Below are 27639 nucleotides of genomic sequence, written 5' to 3'. Positions count from 1 at the left end.
AATTAAAAGTTAAAATACTCTTATTGTAACTAGTGAAGCATTGTAATTAATACTTTAATTGTTTGATAGCTTTTTACCTAATTTTGTTCTATTTATTGTATGTTCCTGTTACAAAAGAGAAAAGGAGGATGGAGAGCTTCTTGCAATAGCAAAGGCTGCTTCTCCTAGATATTGAAGTTAATGCCTCATAAAGTAAAAGTAAGCGCGCTAACTTGTACTTGTAAAGTCTATTTATTCAGGAGTATATATTAGCTTGTTTTATTCAACAACAACAAAATATTAGCTTGTTTTTGACTCTAGTCATGAACATTTCTTCGTATATAGATCAAACTTTTCTATAGATATTGAAACCTTCCTACAAATTAATAGTTTTCTCCTTTTTATCTTATTTCATAAAATATCACCGTTTTTTTTTCTTGAATACATTTTTTATCTTTAAAACTATTCATTTTTGTTTTGTTTTAATCTTTATAAAAAAAATAATTTGATATTTGACTTTATTGGAATACATATTTAGTTTGTTTAGAAGAAATACACATTTAGTTATTAAATAAGTTTCTTCAAATGCGAGCTGTCATTGATCATTGACACATAACGTAACTTGATTTTTCCACTTAATCATTTAACGAAACAAATCTAATAATAAAAACTAAAGACGTGTATTTTAATAAAATTAGGGCTGAGATAGAAAAAAAAATAGTAATTTTATAGTGATCAAACAAAAAATTTATAAATATTAAAATAAAAATAATAGATTATGTATGAACGAAAAATATATTATTCCTTCTTTTTTTTTGGAAAAAGATTCAAAACACAATGTTTTTGCTTAATATAATCCTTTTTCTCCTTGCAACGGTTTGATTTATATCCAAATCCTTGGAATACTTCATTAAAAAGAAAAAAAGATGGTATATAAATTACACGGTGAAAATTAAAATTAAAGGCTAAGGAACTTGGGCGCCAACTTAATATTTATAGCTAAAGGTTAATATTACATACAAAAGTTCCCTCCCACATACCATATATTTTTGTATCTACAAGTTAACATTTGTATAAATAATGAGCATAACTTGGGTTTTTCTTTTCCCTACTCTGCTTAGCATTCCAAGTTCCAACGCTCAAGATTTCCCCATCTTAAATAAAGAAAACAAACAATACACGCACACTATATAAATAGTTTTTTTTCCCTTCCCCAATCACTACACTTTTTTATTTGTCTTTGTATGGTACATTTTCTTCCGGGTTGTCAATGCTTCGGTCACAACCCAAACGCATTTAAAATATAATTTCACGAGACTTACGCAACTATGATTCCCTTTAAATAATGCTCGTTTAATTAAAGCATTAAGATGAGTACCATTAACGATAGTTGCCAACTCTCTCAACTTCAATCAATAGACAAATGCAGCACCATGCCAACTTGAAATTACAGATGTGCCATTGAATGAGTATGTACGTCAAAAGAATACTGGATATTTTTACACATGCCAACCATGAAACAAGCATTTTCTAACCTTTTAAAAATAAGACTTCCATCAAATTACCTCTTAGAAGTAATTTAAGGGCGTGCTTAATAAGAACCAACAAAATAAATTAACATGTAATGAATCAACACATTTATCACTTCTGTTTCTATTATAAGTTCAATATATTATTCAAAAGTGTTTTCCCTTAAAAACATTTTTTTTTTAAAAAAAGTTAATCTCTGCATATGATGAATGGTAAAAAAAGTTGATTTTTGTTAATTCTTTATGTTTTAAGTCCAAATAAATTTGAGTAATACAGGAGATACACTATTTAACATACTCATTCTATTACATTCTTTATTATTAGTTAGATTTACTATAAATTATAAAATCATGAATGATAATTATTTAAGTTATAAATGAATCCACAAAATTTTAATTAATAATAATGAGTGTTAAAGAATGTGATTCTAACATTTGTCAATAATTTTTTAGTGTTAAATATTAAATCTTATACAAATTCTTACGATAAAGGTTTAAATAAAATTAAGTTTGAATTTCTTAAATAAAATTTTATATTTGAACGTTGTAGATAGAAAGTTAAGATTTATTCTAATAAAGATAATCAGTCAATTAAGTTTTTCAATGGTGATTATAGTCATAAATAAAATTAATGAAAATTTCATACCAATGACCCAAAAATACACAAATCCTTACTTAATAACTGAAGTTACATTTGGAACACAATTTAGGCCCTGCAGAAGTGCGCTCAACATATAATAAAAAAAGAAACAAAGGGGTACCCTTCACCCATGTATGCCCATCATCGGATTTCCAAACATATGCTTCAGCTTGTATATAAACATGCTAGTTCTTTACATTATACATTGTCCTTGTCCATAACTACTACTGTACTATTTCGTTTTTTCTATTAATTTCCACTCATACTAGCTAGGTAAACACAACAGGAACGCAATAATATGACAGGGAAAATTCTCAAAAAAAAAAAAAAAAGAGAGAGAGAAAAGTGAAAGAAACAAATGAGTTAAGTGGTGGAGCGTAAAAGCACGCGAAAGAGCTATTTCCAGGAAGCAACATCGGACTATCTAGAATACATTGTCGGAGAAAACCAATGGGTACAAGAGATCTGATTCAATGATTCAGTAATCCCGTGTGTGATTTTATTGTAATGTATGGTGGCCTTAGATTGAGTATCATGTAAGGCTTTGACTCACTGCCGGCAAAACAATGCTGAAAGAAAGAAAAAAACAGCAGTCGATCTGTTTCATCTCATTTATCCAAAATAGTATAAAGGAGAAATTCCACTTAGTCTATCAAAGTAAATTAAAGTTTTAAATACATTTTTCAATTGGGGTTCAACTGAAGAATATGTGAAACTAAAGAGGAATATAATCTCTGGCTATATATTCTTTTTCAATGCCTAAATCTACAAAGTTGCATGCGGAGTTAGAAGTTCAATGGCTACAGCTAAATTGGCATCTGCACTTAACAAGATTTGAATTGGAGGGTTGACAACATCTTCGAAAGAATAACTTGCAACTTTCAAACGGGACCTTAGGATTATAATCTATTATTGTTGATAACATATCTGCAATTTTGTAAAAAGTCACGTTTGAATGGATAAAAAGAGACTGAACAAAATAAAGAATGCATGATATCAAGTTTTGTTGTTTGGTGGATTATTAAAAATAAGATCAAATGAAATAGAACCTTTTTATCTTGTTAGAATCCATGATAAAGAGATGGAAAAGAGAGAAAAGAAAAACTAAATATTATTTTGGATAATACTCAAATAAACAAGTCAGTTTTTACATGAATATATTGAGTTTTATACAACTAATAAGTTGTTGTATAATTAGTTATAAGAGTAACTAACTTGTAACTAATTAGGTTAATTTTAGTTACATAATGATCAAACTAAATTGTCTCAAATAATAAAGTAAAATGGAAGTCCGAATGTCGAATCCATATGAACTTTGTTTGTACTTAGATCGGTATATATCCAAACAATTAATGAATTTAAATAATTGTGACAAGGATAGTAAAATAAATTGATATAAATTTAAACTAATTATCTAAAACATATAAGGGAAGAAAAACAAACAAATACTCGGAGCCTTGAAGCGGATGTTGATTCAGAATGCAGATATGTTGGAACTTAGTTCACCAAAATTACTCTCGATGTAATGTTAATGATTTTTCTCTATTTAATATTATTCCAATGATCACCTACATCTACGCATATACTTTAACCATGATCATTCACATGAAAGAGCTTAATTTATCTAAATTTCTCTTCTAATCCTTTAAGAAATAAACCTGTTAAATTGCATTATAAATAAAGATGTATAACAGGCTAAATAAAATCATTCTATCCCTAGAGATGAATTATTCATGCTCTATTCCAATTCTTAAGAGATAAATATTTCTCAATGCTTAAACCCTAAAACATACCATGAATATGGGTGATCAAACCACAACCAATGAGATTAAGCACAAAAGAGAGACAATAAAATAGACATAATATTAAATATATAATATGAATAATTATATCAAAAGTATTTGGTTGCTATGCTCCCAACAATGGGGTTTTAATCTCTCATTGTCATGAGAGGCTTTACGATTGCGAGAAGATGATGGGAAGAGAGGAAGAATGGAGATGAGAAAGGAATGAATTATAATGATTGATTCCCCCTATTCTTGCACGAACCTGTGAGACTTAGATTTTTTCCAATACACATCTGAAGCACCGCATTTAAATTAATCTTATATATGCTCTTATACTATCTTATAATGCATAATCTCAAGTTTTGTTGTTGGGTGGATTATTAAAAATAAGATCAAATGAAATAGAAATTTTTTATCTTATATTTTTTCCTCGAATTAGGAATGGTAAGGAATCATTTTTTTTATTCTCTCATAAAAATATTTAAACTGATAACATTATTAATTAATGTCAAATGACTCTATTCCTTTTATCTTATTTACCATTAGATATCAGAACACAACCAAAGGAATAAAACCCCATGCTTTATTGCTTATCAGGCAGGCTTATTCTGTTCCTACAATTTTTTTTTTCCATTTCTATGCTTAAAAACTTATGTTCCTTCCTTAACTCTGGTACACGAATGAATAAAACTTATTTCCAGCTTACAATACGAATACAGAATAATAAGGACGGTTTAGTGGTCACTTAGATTAAAGCAAATATATTGTATATTTTAGTGATGCTCTGCAGTGCAATTTTATTGTGTGAAAGCAAGATTGCTGTGAGGAACGAAATTCTTAAACAGTAAAAATTTCCAATCAGATCATAAATTAAAGCTTCTCTTCTGTCTACGTTACTGGCATTTGGAAGCAGTAAGGCAACAAATTAAAGCTTCGTTTTTTATTTGGCTATGCATTCCTTTCTAGCTAGAAGCATAGACTAAATGGAATGCAATTTTGGAGAAAAATTATTGGAACTCCCATTCTTTGTTTTTTAGTTAAAATATAATTGATGAGATTCCCACACCTCAAATACTTGGCTTAGGTACAACAAAGATGAGTCTTAAATCGGTTTCCATTATTTGCTTAACCGACAAAATAGTTAAGCAAGAGAGACCACCAAGGTTTACATTTCGTTTTCTCATGCTTGAGAAGTACAAAACAACAAATATGAAAGGACATTAAATTTGAACAAACTAACAAAATGATGAAAGTGGGTGTACTTTGGTATTTTGGCTTATAATTATATGTCTTGGAGAGAAAGGGTTTACGAAGCTCGTATTATTATATTATGATGTATGCATATAGGCCCCGAAATTTGGAAAGAGGGGACAAGGATGATGTAATCTCCCATGATGCCTTCTTTTCGGATTTGAGTATACATGTTAAGAAAGAAAGTTTAGGGTATTATTTTTTTTATAAGAAAGGAGGCGAGCATGTGGCCAGCCAAGCTATTGAATGGTTCACATGACTTGGTAAAAAAGTTGTCCTAATTCTGAATATGATTTAGTGCAAGCTTAATTTTTTAATTGAGATCTAATTTTAGTAGGTTATGGTGATGTCATTTAGCCAGAGTGCTAATACTATATTTGGACCGGAGATGTAATAAAGAGAACAAAAATTAGAGGTTGAGACATGTAGTAAAAATAAAATAAAAAATGCGTTATTTGGATATATATATATATATATATATATATATATATAAAGAAATATTTTTTTCTTTACTTATTTAGATTAATAAAAATAAGAGTAAACAAAAGTAATTAAATTGTATAATTTTTTTTTGTAATAATAAAAATAAAATGAATTTAACAAAGAAATTAAACTTGTTATCAAAATGTTTTTAAAAATATGTTTAATTTTATATTGTATAAAAACTATTAAACGTTAAAAATAACTATATCTAATGGAAAAGAAGAAAAAAAAAACTTAGAGGATTTCGCATATATTGTTTTTCATCTTTCACTTTATAATAAAAATGTTATATTAATAAAATTTATTGAAAGACTAGGTTCTCTTACAGTGATAAAGTTTCTATATCTAAATAAGGAAGACATTTTTTCCTTCTTATTTTTTTGTCTTCCTTATTTCCGTTTTCTCAATCGAACAAAATAGATTGTGTTAGCAACAAAAATATATGCGATCACATTGCCACTAAGATCCCTAGAGGGGGGAGAGATGGGATTAGTTGGAGTTGGAGACTCATTTCATTTACCTTTGCAAACATATTTTTTCAGAAAAATTCAAATTGGTAACGAGAAGCTCCTACAGTCCGTACTATGGGTTCTTATAAGAATTGGAAGTTAGCAAGAATTCTCCAGGCCTGCCATCAGATAACGAACTGCTTAAGGGAAAACCCGAGACAAGGTGAAGATCACTGCAAAAATCAAAGGTTAAGTCGTGAAAAATTCATACAAATCCCTGATCATGGAAAGCTTTTGTTAAATTAAAACATTAACCATACTTATAAAATAAATATTTCGATTTAATGATATAAGTGGCGACTTCCATGAGGTCATAAAACGGCATGCGTTTTATCATGGACCCTACATTATATGAAGCGCTTATTTTATCAGTAATGGTTTTACATCCCTAAAACATGGGGTTTAACTTTAGAGGAGCAATCCATCCCGTCTGAGAGGGTCCATTGATCTGAATTTCTCAAGCCATTGGTCCTCAATAAAGTTAGACATCAGCTTTTGACCCTAAAAAAAGTTAGATTTTGCTGTGGTTGTGCATATGGTATAGCGCAACCAAGAGAGGATGGGTGTTTTAAATGTAAGAAGTGGTGCTCAATGTTTCCTCTCTAATTGTTATTTTGATTTTTGACAACTCCATTTTTTCTTACAACGTTGGTAATACTAATGATATTTGAGTTTTAGATTTCATGCAAACTAATCAAACTTTTATCACTAGATGGACCCTAATAAATTGTCACCTCCCCAATTGATATTTGATTATCAATTTGTCTCCAAAATTGCTATTTAATTCGTAATTAGTTCCTCTAATTGATTTCAATCAGTTGTTGATTATTATTTGTCTACCAAGTTAGACATTAGATCTAGATTAGAATCTTCTTCACCTGTTGACTATAAAAGATTCCCGAAAATAAAAAAATGGATTCCTCTGTATTCACACTTCTTTAATTAACTCTTGATTTCGGACAAAGATCTAACCATTTATTTTCTCCGGTGAAATAGTAAGTGCACGCTACTAACTAAACACATTTTGACCATGGAGAACGATCACGGGATCAGTTTGCACTTTGCATCACCGTCAGAGCAAAACTATTTTTAGAACAATAATCATGTGACCACATGGGAGTTTATTTAAAACATTTTATTTATAAACTTGCCGTATTGTTTTTACTTTTGATAATTGATTATTGTCGTCTTTCTATTTTAATCAACAAATATACGATGAAATGCCAAGGTATTATATATTTTCCTTTCTCAATATTAAAAACCTTCAAAGAATTCCCAAATAAATAAAAATAGAAAGTTTAATACACTAATGCACCCTTTATTATCTCATTTGAAATAATAATTCGAAGTTCTTTGGAACATCTCTGACAATCAAACTGACTACTTTTTTGGGGGTGAACGAGACTAAAATATAAAATTGGATTTTTCAAAGGGCCTAGTGCCATGAAAAGCAAAATAAGTCAATGAAACTCGAATATAATTCTTGTTGCACTTTTGTTTTGGGAAAAAAAATGCATTTAGATGCGGAGCAAATAGAACCAATCATTAACTTAAAACCAATCATGAGAGCAAAGAAGAAAGGTTAGCGGTAACTGGCAAGAGATTTTGATAGTTTGAAAGATAATGTAAGTTCAAACTTATGTGACGCCATACACCAAAACAAATATACTGTAAAAGCATTCAATTCAGACAATACAATGTTTACATAAACCACTAAGAAAAGGTGTCTTAATAGAATACGCAACTTTGTATTCTTATTCTTCATGAATACATTATGCATGTCTTAGCAGGAATAAGGGTCTACTAATTATCAAAGAGTACACTTTTGATTCACTCTTAAAGTTTTTTGACAATATTATCTAGATAAGTATTTGCAAGCCAACAAAAAAGTTAAAACTTTGAAAATAATAACCAATAATAGTTAAACCTTTTAATGATTTGACAATATACGATTAGATCAAAGTATAAACTCAATAATACAAATTAGCTTTTAAATCTATTATTGTCAACATCTTTAACTAAAGAAAGAATGCAATACACATAATTACATAATTATCATTATGCAAAAGCACTGCATAGCGTTATCCACACATCCTTATCCCATACCTGCAGTTCTGCAAATTGCTCACGGTATCTGACCAAAGAACCTCCAAAGAATGATTGCAGCTGCTCCTCTTTTATATACTTTCTGAATTAGTTTTATTAGGCATAACCGAATAGAAATTAGAAACCAATGAATTTGTCCTAAAAATTATTATGATGACTAATATACACTCTGAACGTGCACGTTTGTCATGGATTATAGATCGAAGTATATCCGATCTGGAATGCTCATTATCCAATATAACGAACCTTATTGATAACAACATTTCCCGTTTATTGGCATTTGATCAGAATCTGCGATCACGGCCCAGCTTTGGCATTTGCATTCATCAATGCCCGTATTAGGCATCAAAGCTAGCAGGTCATGTGACTGTACACGGGACATTCTTCACAACTTTTTTTCGTTCGCATGTTTTGTTTGCCATGCTACTGTGGAACATTCTTTGGCATCTGCGTTTGTCAATGTGACAGTACAGTGGGCATTCTCCACAAGGACAATTCTGAAGCTACCAATAATCCTTACAAGAGCACTCTCCATTTTTAAAATGATGGAAACGTATTCTGTCTCTCACTACGATATCTCTTTTGCATATCTTAGAGATTAGTTTCATAAACTCGTGACAGTCCTCGCAAGACCTTAGGTTTTTCACAATCCAGATTGTAGACCCATGACCTATCCTGATTAGACCATAAGCAAGAGCCAGCTTCTCACTATGGTGAAGCAACTGAACGGCCTTTTCCTCATCATCCATCTCAAGCAAGACCTCCGAAACTCTGGGATCATACCCTTCTTTTCTTATCTTATCCATCACCTCAGCCAATTCGACAAATATTTCCTCCGCCTCAGGGTGATTGTAATCTCCCATCACAAACTCATGCACACCACCATAAATCTCAATCCTACTAGATCCCAACGGCTTCACTAGTCCCTTCTTATTCATCAACTCCCTCACTTCTGCCTTGTTACACCACTTTCCCGTGGACGCATAAACATTGCTAGCAAGTATGTAACTTCCACTATCATCAGCCCTCATGTCTTGTATCTCAAGGTGCTTCATCAACCGCTCGGCCCTGTCATCATCGCCATGAACTTTACAGGCCCATATGAGGGTCCTCCAAAGGACTGCATCAGGTTCAATAGGCATTGCATTAACAAAATCTTCAGCTTCCTTCAAACGCCCTGCTCTAGCAAGAAGGTCCACTAAACAGCCAAAATGCTGAATTGAAGGTTTCATCCCATAACGCCTTTGCACATCACTGAACAACATGAAACCTTCACGAATCAAGCCTGCATTCCTGCACGCCGTTAAAACCGTGGTCACCGTCCTCTCATCGGGTTTTACCCCAGAACTTTCCATGTCCACAAACATGTCAATGGCATCCTTGCAAAGCCCGTGGCTGGCGAGGCCAGAAATCATTGCAGTCCAAACGAAAACATCTCTGTCGACAACATCATCAAACACCTTCCTCACTATGCACCCACTCTTGGCATACATATCAACAAGAGCAGTGGAAACGTTGGACTTAGAGTGAATTTCAATTCCCCATTCCTCTAAATTCGCATGCACCTTCCTCCCCATACTCAAGGCTCCAGAATCAGCACGGGCTCTTAAAACAGAAATAACCGTGGCCTCATTCACCTCTACTCCACATTGCAACATTCTCTCAAACAAACTGATGGCCTCAACGGGCAAATCATGATTAACAAGGCCGCTAATCATGGAGGTCCAGGAAACAACGTCTCTGTGAGGCATTCTATCAAACAGGGAGCGAGCGAGGACCAAGTCGCCGAACTCGGAGTACATATGAACGAGGACGTTCTGGATATAAAGATCTGGGGCGAAGCCGAGTTTGGTGAGGAGAGCGTGGAGCTGTTTACCAAGAGGAGGGAGTTTGGAAGGAGCGCAGCATTTGAGGAGGAAGGGGAAAGTGAAGTTATAGGGTGGGGTGGGGGGTTTGGGAGAAGGCGCGAAGGAGAGTGTTGTAGTAGAGGGATTGGTGGAGAGAAGAAGACGAGCGTAGTTGAGGTCGCCAAAGGGGGAGAGAGCGGCGAAGCTGAAGACCTTAGACAAGTTACGCGACGCATCCTTCTGCCCGTGGAGTTGCAGGGCTTCCCACATGCTTCTCACCTCCATTCCACACGCCTCAAGCCTCAGCTCAAGATATTTCAGCTTTTTAGTTTCGAATAATTTATTTTGTTTTGCATTCTACAATTTAAGTCATTTACAATTTCATTGTTTCGTAATTTATATTCTTCTTCTTCTTTATTTTTGAAAAGTCGTAATTTATATTCTTCATTAACTCGTCTCTTATGCTTTTTTTAAAAATGAAATATCATATTTTTTAAAAAAATTAATTGCAATATTTTAAACCACAAATATAATTAGATTATATAACTATGCAAACGCGATATATATATTAATTAATCATACAAATTAATAAATTGCGGATACAGATACAGTAATCATAGTTGAACACTTTTAAGGAGACTAGAAGTGACTGTAAATTTGTTCTAATGAAATTAGTGGTCGAATTTTATTGATGATGGAACTAGGTACATTACTTAGAAGTTGATCCTATCCCCTAAACACACGTGCAGCAGAGAATCGATCTTATTAAGAGGTAATCAGCAGTTATATGTGGATGGATTCAGAGAGGTTCCTCGCAGAATTTGCATTTGCATTTCTTGAAGAAGAAAACACATTGCCCTGAGATTGCATTTTCTGAGGTCTGGCAATGATGACTGCAAATTGAAGAATGGAAACATCTTGCATGGGGCCACGTTTTACTGTTGCGCCAACATCTTGGTCTCGGTTCATTCCCTTCAAAAGCTGCCCACACAGATATATAGCTACCAAATTAATCAAATAGACAAGTTTCTATTCATTTCACATTAGATGCAATTTATACACCAATCAAGCTAGCACTTAATATCTTACATATATCACATTTAAAATGTTACAAATTAATAATCGTGTCTGTTAATTTGAAATCTGAACACATACATGCTCTAGATAATGTGATAATTAAGTCATTAATTGTGTCACTTGCCTGAGGTTACAAGGACAATGGTGGCCAAAAAAGCCGCAAAGACTTGAATGCGATTAAGAAACCTAGCCATGCCCATTCACTTACGCTGCTTGATGTCTTGATATATGAAATGAGATGTATATATAATGGTAATATATACACACTCAGGATGCTCTATTTCATGCTTACGTGGTGATCTCATGGTTAGGTTAAGTTCACAAATATCGTGCACGTCTGCACCAACCGATGATGCCTATGCCTTTACATTTGTACCCCGAAATTAATTAAATATTACTTGAGCTAAAAAAATTACTATATAAAAATGATAAGTTATTTAACACAAATTAAAATATGAGAAATAAGACTTATTTGGAAATGCATAAAATTACTAAATTTCGATTTATGGTCAAATAATTAATTCTTTTGTCTTATTTTATATTTAGAAGCTAATTTCATATTGATTTTACCAATTCTTTTAATTTAATAAGTTATTTTTAAAAAACTTTTCAATTAACTTACCCACTAATTTCATCAAATGCACTGATGAGGACATGACAAGACTAAGGACAAGGAACCTTTAGAAGGACTTGAAGGATCTATGTCAAGGGCTAAAACAAAGAAGACAAAAGAAGTTCTTCAACAAATGTTAATCATACTATTTGATTTTAGGCCCAAGTTATAAGTGGAGAAGTTTCGGATTGTCAATTGCACCATGTTCCAAGAAGAGTAGAGGGTGTCACCTTTGTTGAGTGATTTTATTAGCATTTTGTTAGTTGAAATAAAGACCCAAACTTGTGTTAAAGTGACTGTCAATTCTCTTTGGATTTTCAACATCTATGGGCTTGTTTTAATTTTAAAAAATTAAGATTTAATAAGGTGGGAACTCAAGGTTTGTGGCTGCCTCTTGGCTAACCAAGAGCTAAGCATTTTTCCACATGTTTTTGTGTCTTAATTCTAGTTTAATTAGGTATAATGACATCATTAATTGTTGTTATTGGTGATCATTTCATCTTCTCACTTGTGTAACCAACTTGATATCATTCGTATTTATGGGCTGCACATTTTCTAATAAAAAAAGAGACTTTGAATTGAGTTTTAATCACCTTCTAAAGTGTGAGAATGAATTTCCTTAGTTACTTGAGTGATTCAAGAAATTGATTTATCAAGGAACACCACCTTATGTGTGACACCAATTCCGGAGGAGTGATTCTTTCAACCACCTTTTTCATTCTCCTTATCCATTCAACCACCTTCTTCATTCAACCACCTTTTTGAATTTCATACAAGAAAGAAAAAACCTTTGAAGATCCATCCTCAACCTTGTGCAAATGGGTTTACATCATTTTGGTAATCAGAGCTCTGGTTCAAGGGTTTTTCAAGACTGCTTGGGCTGAAATTTTTTTGATAACATCCTTCTAATTTCTTCCTTGCCAATTTATATTACCTTGTTCATGCTATTTTTTTTATTGAGGTTGAACCATTGCAAAAATTAGGTCTTTAATTTCTTGCTAAAATAAAAGGCAGAAACTTATTTTTTTTTTTAAATATTTGGGCTGAATGATTCATGCTATAATAGCTTTCAAAAATTCTTGAAGGTAATATAATTGGTTGTTAGAAGGTTTGAGTTACCAAATTATGAAGTTTAATTCCTTCAAAAAAATCCTATTGTGTAGTTGCTGGAATTTTTTGTCCTTGTTCTAAGCCTTTGTTAGCCTAACCCTAAGACTTTTCCTTATCACAAATTGGTGGTTGAACTTTGTGTAAACTTTCTCTTAAATTGTTTTAGAACTCAAGGAGAATTCTAGAGTGGAAAAAGGCAAAAGTGTACAAAATTTAAAAAATAATCATATTTGAGAGATACACTTGAGTGTGGTGAAGTTCTATTTTCTTTATAAGTATTATTTTAATTTTATTTTGAACATGTTAGGTGGTGGTAAATATCATGTTAGTGCTTAGCTTTACTGAGCTTTTAAAAGATTGGCTAAAATTTTGTTAAAACATAAGCACTTAGACAATGAAGGAAAGCTGGAGTTGCTGCACATGATGTCCAACGCTATGTCAAGGAATAAGATCGGGCTGCACAATGCACAAGGCAAGATAAAATGTCAAATGAAGAATTGAAGCTGCAGGATCCAAGATGTCGGATACGATGTCCAGGACATCTGGCCCGAAAATACTGGACACATAAATCTGTTATATCTTTAACAGATTAATGTGCAGTTAGCAACAGATTTGGCGATCTATCTTTAGGAACGAATTAAAAGATAATTAAAGTTCGAATTACAAACTTGAATAGTTCGTTCAGGGATTAAAGATTAAAGATAAAAAAACTAAAAGATCAAGCTTTATCTTTTAGATCTTTAAGTGCAGATTTTCAGGAAAATGATAGATCTCATCCAGCGCAAGTTGTTGCAGCCCAGATACGCACACTGCTATATAAACATGAAGGCTGCACGAGTTTTGTACCAAGTCCGAGATTGAAGAGTTATTTTGTGAGTTTTGGGACTTGAGTCTTTTGTGAGCCACCTTGATGTTACCCTAACATCAAGTGTTGGACCTGAGTGTGTAGAGTTGATCTCTATTGTTCAGAGAGCAATCTCTGGTGTATATTTGATTTAATTGTAAACACGGGAGAGTGATTGAGAGGGAGTGAGAGGGGTTCTCATATCTAAGAGTGGCTCTTAGGTAGAGGTTGCACGGGTAGTGGTTAGGTGAGAAGGTTGTAAACAGTGGCTGTTAGATCTTCGAACTAACACTATTTTAGTGGATTTCCTCCCTGGCTTGGTAGCCCCCAGATGTAGGTGATGTTGCACCGAACTGGGTTAACAATTCTCTTGTGTTATTTACTTGTTTAATCTGTTCATACAGTCAAATATAATCTGCATGTTCTGAAGCGTGATGTCGTGACATCCTGTACGACATCTGTCCCCAGTATCAGAATTTCAATTGGTATCAGAGCGGGCACTCGAAATCACTGAGTGAGATCTAGGGAGATAAATTCTGATGAACATGGAGAAAGAAGGAGGACCAGTGAACAGACCACCAATTCTGGATGGAACCAACTATGAATACTGGAAAGCAAGGATGGTGGCCTTCCTCAAATCACTGGATAGCAGAACCTGGAAAGCTGTCATCAAAGGCTGGGAACATCCCAAGATGCTGGACACAGAAGGAAAGCCCACTGATGGATTGGAGCCAGAAGAAGACTGGACAAAAGAAGAAGACGAATTGGCACTTGGAAACTCCAAAGCCTTGAATGCTCTATTCAATGGAGTTGACAAGAATATCTTCAGACTGATCAACACATGCACTGTGGCCAAGGATGCATGGGAGATCCTGAAAACCACTCATGAAGGAACCTCCAAAGTGAAGATGTCCAGATTGCAACTATTGGCTACAAAATTCGAAAATCTGAAGATGAAGGAGGAAGAGTGTATTCATGACTTCCACATGAACATTCTTGAAATTGCCAATGCTTGCACTGCCTTGGGAGAAAGGATGACAGATGAAAAGCTGGTGAGAAAGATCCTCAGATCTTTGCCTAAGAGATTTGACATGAAAGTCACTGCAATAGAGGAGGCCCAAGACATTTGCAACATGAGAGTAGATGAACTCATTGGTTCACTTCAAACCTTTGAGCTAGGACTCTCGGATAGGACTGATAAGAAGAGCAAGAACCTGGCGTTCGTGTCCAATGATGAAGGAGAAGAAGATGAGTATGACCTGGATACTGATGAAGGTCTGACTAATGCAGTTGTGCTCCTGGGAAAACAGTTCAACAAAGTGCTGAACAGAATGGACAGGAGGCAGAAACCATATGTCCGGAACATCCCTTTCGACATCAGGAAAGGTAGTGAATACCAGAGAAGGTCAGATGAAAAGCCCAGTCACAGCAAAGGAATTCAATGCCATGGGTGTGAAGGCTATGGACACATCAAAGCTGAATGTCCCACTCATCTCAAGAAGCAGAGGAAAGGACTTTCTGTATGTCGGTCTGATGATACAGAGAGTGAACAAGAAAGTGATTCTGACAGAGATGTGAATGCACTCACTGGGAGATTTGAATCTGCTGAAGATTCAAGTGATACAGATAGTGAAATCACTTTTGATGAGCTTGCTATATCCTATAGAGAACTATGCATCAAAAGTGAGAAGATTCTTCAGCAAGAAGCACAACAAAAGAAGGTCATTGCAAATCTGGAGGCTGAGAAGGAGGCACATGAAGAGGAAATCTCTGAACTTAAAGGAGAAATTGGTTTTCTGAACTCTAAACTGGAAAACATGACAAAATCAATAAAGATGCTGAATAAAGGCTCAGATTTGCTTGATGAGGTGCTACAGCTTGGGAAGAATGTTGGAAACCAGAGAGGACTTGGATTTAATCATAAATCTGCTGGCAGAACGACCATGACAGAATTTGTTCCTGCCAAAAACAGCACTGGAGCCACGATGTCACAACATCGGTCTCGACATCATGGAACGCAGCAGAAAAAGAGCAAAAGAATGAAGTGGAGGTGTCACTACTGTGGCAAGTATGGTCACATAAAGCCCTTTTGCTATCATTTACATGGCCATCCACATCATGGAACTCAAGGTAGCAGCAGCGGAAGGAAGATGATGTGGGTTCCAAAACACAAGACTGTTAGTCTTGTTGTTCATACTTCACTTAGAGCATCAGCTAAGGAAGATTGGTACCTAGATAGCGGCTGTTCCAGACACATGACAGGAGTTAAAGAATTCCTGGTGAACATTGAACCTTGCTCCACTAGCTATGTGACATTTGGAGATGGCTCTAAAGGAAAGATCACTGGAATGGGAAAGCTAGTCCATGATGGACTTCCTAGTCTGAACAAAGTACTGCTGGTGAAGGGACTAACTGCGAACTTGATCAGCATCATCAGTTGTGTGATGAAGGATTCAATGTAAACTTCACAAAGTCAGAATGCTTGGTGACAAATGAGAAGAGTGAAGTCCTAATGAAGGGCAGCAGATCAAAGGACAACTGTTACCTATGGACACCTCAAGAAACCAGTTACTCCTCCACATGTCTATTCTCCCAAGAAGATGAAGTCAAAATATGGCATCAAAGATTTGGACATCTGCACTTAAGAGGCATGAAGAAAATCATTGACAAAGGTGCTGTTAGAGGCATTCCCAATCTGAAAATAGAAGAAGGCAGAATCTGTGGTGAATGTCAGATTGGAAAACAAGTCAAGATGTCCCACCAGAAGCTTCAACATCAGACCACTTCCAGGATGCTGGAACTACTTCACATGGACTTGATGGGGCCTATGCAAGTTGAAAGCCTTGGAGGAAAGAGGTATGCCTATGTTGTTGTGGATGATTTCTCCAGATTCACCTGGGTCAACTTTATCAGAGAGAAATCAGACACCTTTGAAGTATTCAAGGAGTTGAGTCTAAGACTTCAAAGAGAAAAAGACTGCGTCATCAAGAGAATCAGGAGTGACCATGGCAGAGAGTTTGAAAACAGCAAGTTTACTGAATTCTGCACATCTGAAGGCATCACTCATGAGTTCTCTGCAGCCATTACACCACAACAAAATGACATAGTTGAAAGGAAAAACAGGACTTTGCAAGAAGCTGCTAGGGTCATGCTTCATGCCAAAGAACTTCCCTATAATCTCTGGGCTGAAGCCATGAACACAACATGCTACATCCACAACAGAGTCACACTTAGAAGAGGGACTCCGACCACACTGTATGAAATCTGGAAAGGGAGGAAGCCAACTGTCAAGCACTTCCACATCTTTGGAAGTCCATGTTACATTTTGGCAGATAGAGAGCAAGGGAGAAAGATGGATCCCAAGAGTGATGCAGGGATATTCTTGGGATACTCTACAAACAGCAGAGCATATAGAGTATTCAATTCCAGAACCAGAACTGTGATGGAATCCATCAATGTGGTTGTTGATGATCTAACTCCAGCAAGAAAGAAGGATGTCGAAGAAGATGTCAGAACATCGGGAGACAATGTAGCAGATACAGCTAAAAGTGCAGAAAATGCAGAAAACTCTGATTCTGCTACAGATGAACCAAACATCAATCAACCTGACAAGAGTCCCTCCATTAGAATCCAGAAGATGCACCCCAAGGAGCTGATTATAGGAGATCCAAACAGAGGAGTCACTACAAGATCAAGGGAGATTGAGATTGTCTCCAATTCATGTTTTGTCTCCAAAATTGAGCCCAAGAATGTGAAAGAGGCACTGACTGATGAGTTCTGGATCAATGCTATGCAAGAAGAATTGGAGCAATTCAAAAGGAATGAAGTTTGGGAGCTAGTTCCTAGACCCGAGGGAACTAATGTGATTGGCACTAAGTGGATCTTCAAGAACAAAACCAATGAAGAAGGTGTTATAACCAGAAACAAGGCTAGACTTGTTGCTCAAGGCTACACTCAGATTGAAGGTGTAGACTTTGATGAAACTTTCGCCCCTGTTGCTAGACTTGAGTCCATCAGATTGTTACTTGGTGTAGCTTGCATCCTCAAGTTCAAGCTGTACCAGATGGATGTGAAGAGCGCGTTTCTGAATGGATACCTGAATGAAGAAGCCTATGTGGAGCAGCCAAAGGGATTTGTAGATCCAACTCATCCAGATCATGTATACAGGCTCAAGAAGGCTCTCTATGGATTGAAGCAAGCTCCAAGAGCTTGGTATGAAAGGCTAACAGAGTTCCTTACTCAGCAAGGGTATAGGAAGGGAGGAATTGACAAGACTCTCTTTGTCAAACAAGATGCTGAAAACTTGATGATAGCACAGATATATGTTGATGACATTGTGTTTGGAGGGATGTCGAATGAGATGTTTCGACATTTTGTCCAACAGATGCAATCTGAATTTGAGATGAGTCTTGTTGGAGAGCTGACTTATTTTCTGGGACTCCAAGTGAAGCAGATGGAAGACTCCATATTCCTCTCACAAAGCAAGTATGCAAAGAACATTGTCAAGAAGTTTGGGATGGAAAATTCCAGCCATAAAAGAACACCTGCACCTACTCACTTGAAACTGTCAAAAGATGAAGCTGGCACCAGTGTTGATCAAAGTCTGTACAGAAGCATGATTGGGAGCTTACTATATTTAACAGCTAGCAGACCTGACATCACCTATGCAGTAGGTGTTTGTGCAAGATATCAAGCCAATCCCAAGATAAGTCACTTGAATCAAGTAAAGAGAATTCTGAAATATGTAAATGGCACCAGTGACTATGGGATTATGTACTGTCATTGTTCAGATTCAATGCTGGTTGGGTATTGTGATGCTGATTGGGCTGGAAGTGCAGATGACAGAAAAAGCACTTCTGGTGGATGTTTCTATTTGGGCAACAATCTTATTTCATGGTTCAGCAAGAAGCAGAACTGTGTGTCCCTATCTACTGCAGAAGCGGAGTATATTGCAGCAGGAAGCAGCTGTTCACAACTAGTTTGGATGAAGCAGATGCTCAAGGAGTACAATGTCGAACAAGATGTCATGACATTGTACTGTGACAACTTGAGTGCTATTAATATTTCTAAAAATCCAGTTCAACACAGCAGAACCAAGCACATTGACATTAGACATCACTATATTAGAGAGCTTGTTGATGATAAAGTTATCACACTGGAGCATGTTGACACTGAGGAACAAATAGCAGATATTTTCACAAAGGCATTGGATGCAAATCAGTTTGAAAAACTGAGGGGCAAGCTGGGCATTTGTCTGCTAGAAGACTTATAGCAATTACTTCTATATGAATGTGCTCAAACGTTAATAGCACATTCACTACTGGGCCAAAACAGATTCGACCGTTGCTTCACACGTCCCTCTACATTCCGCATTCAAATTTACATTTTCGTGGCATTCTCGTTTTCATCAGCATTCCCCAACACCTCTCAGACTTTCACGAAACCGTTTCAAAAGCTCTGCTTCTCCATGGCTAATTCACCAAAAGATACTTCATCTCCTGGTTCACCCTTTGTACCATCATCTCCATCATCCACCAAAGCACCATCAAACCAGGAACAACCTGAATTCCATATCCAACCCATACAAATGATTCCTGGTCAAGCCCCTGTTCCTGAGAAACTGGTTCCCAAACGACAACAGGGAGTGAGGATTTCTGAAAACCCTAGCCTTGCAACAAGTCCTAGGGAAGCAGACCCGGAGATGGATAAGAAGATCCGCAGTATTGTGAGTAGCATTCTGAAAAATGCTTATGTCCCTGATGCTGATGAAGATGTTCCAACATCTTCCACCCCAAATGTTTCTGTGCCTGATGCTGAAAAAGATGCTCCAACATCTTCCACTCCAAATGCTGAAGTCATCCCTTCACCCAGTGAAGAGGAATCAACAGAGGAAGAGGATCAAGCCACAGAGGAGACCCCTGCACCAAGGGCACCAGAACCTGCTCCAGGTGACCTCATTGACCTAGAAGAAGTAGAATCTGATGAGGAACCCATTGCCAACAAGTTGGCACCTGGCATTGCAGAAAGATTACAAAGCAGAAAGGGAAAAACCCCCATTACTAGGTCTGGACGAATCAAAACTATGGCACAGAAGAAGAGCACACCAATCACTCCTACCACATCCAGATGGAGCAAAGTTGCAATTCCTTCCAAGAAGAGGAAAGAAATTTCCTCATCTGATTCTGATGATGATGTCGAACTAGATGTTCTCGACATCAAGAGGGCCAAGAAATCAGGGAAAAAGGTGCCTGGAAATGTCCCTGATGCACCATTGGACAACATTTCATTCCACTCCATTGGCAATGTTGAAAGGTGGAAATTTGTATATCAACGCAGACTTGCTGTTGAAAGAGAACTGGGAAGAGATGTCTTGGATTGCAAGGAGATCATGGACCTCATCAAGGCTGCTGGACTGCTGAAAACTGTCACCAAGTTGGGAGATTGCTATGAAAGTCTAGTCAGGGAATTCATTGTCAACATTCCCTCTGACATAACAAACAGAAAGAGTGATGATTATCAGAAAGTGTTTGTCAGAGGAAAATGTGTTAGATTCTCCCCTGCTGTAATCAACAAATACCTCGGCAGATCAACTGAAGGAGTGGTGGATATTGCTGTTTTTGAGCATCAAATTGCCAAGGAAATCACTGCCAAACGAGTCCAGCATTGGCCAAAGAAAGGGAAGCTTTCTGCAGGGAAGCTAAGTGTGAAGTATGCAATCCTGCATAGGATTGGCGCTGCAAACTGGGTACCCACCAATCATACTTCCACTGTTGCCACAGGTTTGGGTAAATTTCTGTATGCTGTTGGAACCAAGTCCAAATTTAATTTTGGAAACTATATTTTTTATCAAACTGTTAAGCATTCAGAATCTTTTGCTGTCAAATTACCCATTGCCTTCCCAACTGTATTGTGTGGCATTATGTTGAGTCAACATCCCAATATTTTAAACAACATTGACTCTGTGAAGAAGAGAGAATCTGCTCTGTCCCTGCATTACAAACTGTTTGAGGGGACACATGTCCCAGACATTGTCTCGACATCAGGGAAGGCTGCTGCTTCAGGTGCTGTGTCCAAGGATGCTTTGATTGCTGAACTCAAAGACACATGCAAGGTGCTGGAAGCAACCATCAAAGCCACCACAGAGAAGAAAATGGAGCTGGAACGCCTGATCAAAAGACTCTCAGACAGTGGCATTGATGATGGTGAAGCAGTTGAGGAAGAAGAAGAAGCAGCTGAGGAAGAAGAAGATGCAGCAGAGGATACAGAATCCGATGATGATGATTCTGAGGCCACCCCATGACCATCAGACCTTTATTTGTGTTTTTTTTACTCTTACTAGCTATAGGGGCATGTCCCTTTGAACAATTGATTGCTATTGGTCTGTAATATTTGCATGCATTCTACTTTTGTCAAATTCTGTCTAAAAAGGGGGAGTAATAGTAGTATTATGCATGATTTATGATTTTGAGTAGTAGGATACTATGTATGCAATAGTAGTATTATGCATGATTCATGATGTTGAGGGGGAGTTGTATGAATATGATTTTGAGGGGGAGACTGCTGCTGCTGATGATGACTGATGTAAGCTACTAGTAGCTGATAGAAGATGCTGCAGTAAGAGCATGGAGACAGGGGGAGCAGAAAGCTGATGTCACATGAGATGTCTTGACATCCTGGAAAAGACTAGTAGCTGATAGAAGATGCTGCAGTAAGAGCATGGAGACAGGGGGAGCAGAAAGCTGATGTCACGTGAGATGTCTTGACATCCTGGAAACGACTTGCAACTTGCAGAATTTTGCTGCCGCCACTACAGATACCGCTGTGCTTGATTACTCTGATAATGAAAGTTGCTGATCCCACTTGCATAACTGCTCGTACCTGCTCAGGAAGTGTCTAAGTATGTTTTAGACAAAATTTGCCAAAGGGGGAGATTGTTAGTGCTTAGCTTTACTGAGCTTTTAAAAGATTGGCTAAAATTTTGTTAAAACATAAGCACTTAGACAATGAAGGAAAGCTGGAGTTGCTGCACATGATGTCCAACGCTATGTCAAGGAATAAGATCGGGCTGCACAATGCACAAGGCAAGATAAAATGTCAAATGAAGAATTGAAGCTGCAGGATCCAAGATGTCGGATACGATGTCCAGGACATCTGGCCCGAAAATACTGGACACATAAATCTGTTATATCTTTAACAGATTAATGTGCAGTTAGCAACAGATTTGGCGATCTATCTTTAGGAACGAATTAAAAGATAATTAAAGTTCGAATTACAAACTTGAATAGTTCGTTCAGGGATTAAAGATTAAAGATAAAAAAACTAAAAGATCAAGCTTTATCTTTTAGATCTTTAAGTGCAGATTTTCAGGAAAATGATAGATCTCATCCAGCGCAAGTTGTTGCAGCCCAGATACGCACACTGCTATATAAACATGAAGGCTGCACGAGTTTTGTACCAAGTCCGAGATTGAAGAGTTATTTTGTGAGTTTTGGGACTTGAGTCTTTTGTGAGCCACCTTGATGTTACCCTAACATCAAGTGTTGGACCTGAGTGTGTAGAGTTGATCTCTATTGTTCAGAGAGCAATCTCTGGTGTGTATTTGATTTAATTGTAAACACGGGAGAGTGATTGAGAGGGAGTGAGAGGGGTTCTCATATCTAAGAGTGGCTCTTAGGTAGAGGTTGCACGGGTAGTGGTTAGGTGAGAAGGTTGTAAACAGTGGCTGTTAGATCTTCGAACTAACACTATTTTAGTGGATTTCCTCCCTGGCTTGGTAGCCCCCAGATGTAGGTGACGTTGCACCGAACTGGGTTAACAATTCTCTTGTGTTATTTACTTGTTTAATTTGTTCATACAGTCAAATATAATCTGCATGTTCTGAAGCGTGATGTCGTGACATCCGGTACGACATCTGTCATTGGTATCAGAATTTCATATCAATTGGATGTGACACAAAGATTCTTGTTGGATGCTCTCAATGCTCAAATGCAAAGACTATTGAGAGAGAACAACGAGAAGTTATATAAAAGAATTGAGTGATTAGAGAATCGTGAATGTCATAAGGACGAAAGGAGAGGAGGAAATGATGGTGGTCCAAGGCCAAACTCAACATTCTTCCCTTTAAAGACAAAAGTGATCCAAAGGCATATTTGAAGTGAGAGCTCAAGATAGAGCATATCTTCTCATGTAACACCTGTGAGGAGGTCCAAAAATTGAAGCTAGTAGTTTCAAAATTCTCACATTATACTCTTGTGTGGTGGAACAAATTGCAAAGGAAAAGAGATAAAAATGAGGAATCTTTGGTGGAAACTTGGATTGAGATGAAAAAGATGATGAGAAAACGGTATCTCCTGACAAGCTATACGCATAAGGCCCAATTAATACAACAATTAATATATAGCAGCGAAACAATGTAAGTCAACAAAGGACTACCCTTATCCTTATTGCTCCTTTGTGTTATGTTATGTGTATACCCCCACCACATCGACTGTGGAGGCTACCCTTATTCTTCTTTTACTTTATTTCAAGCCATGAATTTGGAAATACAAATAGAGGAATGTATTGTTCCCTGCTATATAAATAAGAAACATCAATACGTCAATTCTCACCAAAGTTTTATGAAAGTAAACGCAAAACATATTACATACTAATTAATTAGTTGCGCATATCATGGGTCTCATACGTCCCAAGAAACTTAGCCTGCTCTTCTACCTTTATTTATATTAGTCCAAAAAAGACATTTCATCCCTGAATTTAAAAGTTATTTATATATATAATTGGGTGTAACTTATTTTGAAAGGTAATTATTATTAAAAGTTAAAACAAAACATTATAATAATTAATAATAGTTAAGAGTTAAAATGTCTAGAAAAAAGATGACACTAGATGTGATTATTCTTTTTATAATAATTATAGATAACTCTTTTATAAGTTTCATTGTCTTTATTACCATCGTATTTTATACTTATTTTTCTTTAAAAATATATTTTAATTTGCTGTAAAAGTATAATTTTTCTATATACTTTGGTCTTTGAGTGTGTTCAACATACAAAACAGGAAATGATTGATTGAAAGATAAAAAATGATTTTAAAAAATCACATGATGATTATATATATGATCAAAATTCATTATTTTTGTAAAATTAAAATTTTAAAAATAGTAAATAAAGAAAAATATTAGTGACACACTTTTTAATATTTTTTTATGATTGATTGAAATTTATTGAAAATTTAATAGATTTCACTTCTAAATCAGAAAAAAAATATTTAAATAAAAATGTAACTCAATAAATCGGTAATTTCTATTAAATTTCAGTCAATTATAAAAAAATATTGAAGAAAATGTGATTAGCATTTCTTATAAATAAATGTATTAGAAAAATATAATAATATAAAAAATTATACATCGTAAGCATAAATGCATAATACTCATACAAAGTGTGTATAAACTCTAAACCATTAAATCTTAATTATCACTCTGTCGAACATTATATAAAATTGTATTAAGTAAAAACCAACCAATATTGATGCTAAGACAACTTAACCACACTTTCAGACTGAATTGGTGATTTTTCATTGTCAAGCTACTGTTTAAGAATCAAGAGGAACTTAGTTTTAAAAGTCCTCTGTCCTTGTCTTTACAAAGCAAATTTGAAGAATTTTCTTCTTTAAAAATTTAATTTTTCGAAAATAATGTCGAATGATTAATCAACAATTAAAAATAACATAGATTCAAACTATAAACAAATATTATTTTCAAAGTATTTGTTTAAGTGACTTTTATTGGTACAGAAGTTTAAGATAATTAAATCAATTTTTTCTTTTTGTTTCATATTTTTAATGATGTGATATTTTATTATTGGTCAGTCTAATAATATAAAAATATATTGAATATATGTGTATTATATTTCACTACTCGTGTGTATAATAAAAAAAATTAAATCATAACAAACCTTCATAAATGACCAAACCATAACAAACATAATATCAGTTTTTAGAATTGAAGAGAAATAATATCAGTTTTTAGAATTGAAGAGAAATACTGGATGATCTCCTTATTGAATCTTTACGGATCGATAGATCAAAATTGTAATCTTCAAGGCAAGACTATTTTCTTATATAAAATAGGAAAGTACTATATTCTACTTCACTCAAATAAATAAATAAAAGTGAGTCAGGCAAAAATATTTTTAAATAATAAAGTAAGTTGAAATCTAGCTGCTATATATATGATTTGTCACACTTGATAATAATGAATAATTGATTTCTTTTTTTACTTAAGGAAAGTTGCAGTCCTGTGATTAGTGGTTTTATTGATTCCGAGCATTCTTTTTTCTTAATTCAGCTTGATCTCTATTATTATCCATTTATAATCAAAATTAGCTACTTCTAAAATGGTTGGTATCTTATTTGATATGGAACCATCCAACAAAACCCACCTACTTGTAAATATAAGCAAATTTATATTTAGCTCACCTCACGGTTTCTCATTGACTTTTTCTTTTTCTCTTTTAAATTTAATTTTAGAATAGCAAGTTTCAAAAGGTGAAAATAAAAGGAAACGAAATAGGAAAAGAATGAGAAACACGTAGCATAATGATCTAATTATCACATCGACATTTTTTAGGTTGTGTCTGGTAGCTGTTTAATACACTGAAATATGATATTATTTATTTGAAAACGATTAAAGAGAATCCAAAAATAAGAAGAAAGGAATTTTCCTAGAGAATAAAAACTTTTGTTAAGAATCTCTTCACGAAATATTAGCTTCATGATGATACCTTTTGTCTAATGTGAAAAGAATGGAATGCGTACAGCCTACTCCGAGTACAGCACAAGACAATACCGGCTGTTAACCTTTTGCCCCACTAAAACTTCCATACTTTTATTTTTACCATAAACACATAATTTAGGTTAAATTTCTATTGTAAAAAAAAATTGGATAAATAATCACTTTTGTCTCTTAACGTGTAATTCACTGACAAATACGTCTCTGAAAGATGAAAATACAAAATTTAGTCCATAAAAGTGTAAAAAGTATGACAAATATATTTGACCGTTAATTTTCATCCGTCACGTTAATAAAATAACCTACATGACACAGATGGACAAATTTGTCAATAAAATGATTGTCAACGTGGATTGCCAACATAGGGGCATATTTGTCATAATATTTTTTTGACTTTTCGTCTTCTCATTCCGCTGATAAATGCGTCCCTAAAAGATGAAAATGCAAAATTTAGTCCCCGAAAATATAAAAAATGCGACAAATATATCCAGACGTTAATAATAGATTATTATTATTATTATTATTATTATGTATATGTAATTTACTGTTCCTACTCGTTTAGTATCTATGCAATATATTTTTTAAAATTCTCTTTTAATATATATATTTTTATTATATTGATTTCCTTGTCAAATCTTAATCTTTGTTGTTAAAAAAAAAACTATCTTATATCTTATAATTTTATCAAAATTCTACTAAATTTTTCACTTTTAATCTTTAAAATTATTCCATGTCTCAATTCTAACTTAAGTATCCTCATATTTAGATTGAAAATAATTTGTTAGAGAGTTTTAAGTAGAGAAAACACAACTGATTGTCGGACCAAATTTATTTATTTTTAAAAAAATTTAATCAACTATTTTTTTAAAAAGTCTCACAAAATTTAAACTAGATAAAGGTAAAGTGGAATTATAAGTCTTTTTCCTTAATCAATAATATATATATATATATATATATACACACACACACCTCAAATATGAAAGAAATCCTTGAATAAACCTTATGTGTTTTCACTTGAGACAACACTTATTATACATAATATAAATGAAATAAAAATAGTTACTAACAAATAAAGAATCCAAATAAATTTAAATAAAAAATATAATAATGTTCAAACTAATACAAATGTTAACTTCAAAACAAAACAAAAAAAACCTAATACAAAGGTCTATTCTTTGCCTTTGGGATGTAGAGTTATATCTCTCACTAATTTAGAGGTTGTAGCGACCTTGCATTTCATTTGACATACTATGACAGAATACGTAATAAAGATAAATACTTAATTGAAGAAACAAAAAATTTCAAGAAATAAAAGGCTTTCATTTTTTTAAATGGTAACTCAATTTTTTTTATATCATAAAACTAAAGAAATTTATTTTATTTTGGAAAATAAGTAGTTATATTGATTAATTAAAAACTAATTAACAATTTGATAGATAGATAAATAAATAGGTAATCAAAGTATAAGAGTTTAAATCTTAAGTTGTATTTTACTGTTTTTTAATTATTTTTTCCCTAGCTTCTCTCCTATACACTTCATTATTAACGTCCGGATATATTTGACACATTTTTTATACTTTTGGAGACTAAATTTTGCATTTTCATCTTTCAGGAACACATTTATCAGCGAAGTGAAAAGACGAAAAGTCAAAAAAATATTATGACAAATATGTCCCTATGCTGACAATCTACGCTGGCCATCATTTCAGTGACAAATTTGTTCCTTTGTGCCACATATGTTATTTTATTAACTAACGAAAGTTAGGAGCTGAATATATTTGTCACACTTTTTACATTTTCAGGGACTAAATTTTATATTTTCATATTTCAAGACGCATTTCGCATTTGTGAGCGAATTACACATTGAGGGACAAAAGTGACTATTTATCCAAAAAATTATATCGACAACTATTTAGAAATTATTGCCAACCTAATTTTTAAAATAATTATTATAAAAGTTAAATAATTTATCATATAGTAACATGAAAATATTTTATATTATTAGGACATATACCATTTTCTCTTTATATTTTGTATTAATTTACAATTAATTTTTAATTTGCAATTTCTTTTGAA

General features: G+C 34.4%; 1 pseudogene across 1 annotated transcript; it reads right to left on the bottom strand.

Annotated features, from left to right (window-relative positions):
- Window positions 1-8083: 8083 nt before the first annotated feature.
- On the bottom strand, window positions 8084-10492 carry LOC114408448 (annotated as a pseudogene). Its single transcript, XR_003665891.1, has one exon. The product of XR_003665891.1 is annotated as a pentatricopeptide repeat-containing protein At4g21065-like (transcript).
- Window positions 10493-27639: the final 17147 nt, after the last annotated feature.

Source organism: Glycine soja, chromosome 4, assembly GCF_004193775.1.
Source record: "Glycine soja cultivar W05 chromosome 4, ASM419377v2, whole genome shotgun sequence".
Taxonomy (NCBI): Eukaryota; Viridiplantae; Streptophyta; class Magnoliopsida; order Fabales; family Fabaceae; genus Glycine; species Glycine soja.
The sequence above is the reverse complement of the archived record's forward strand: the minus strand, read 5'-3'. Positions and strand labels throughout refer to the sequence as shown.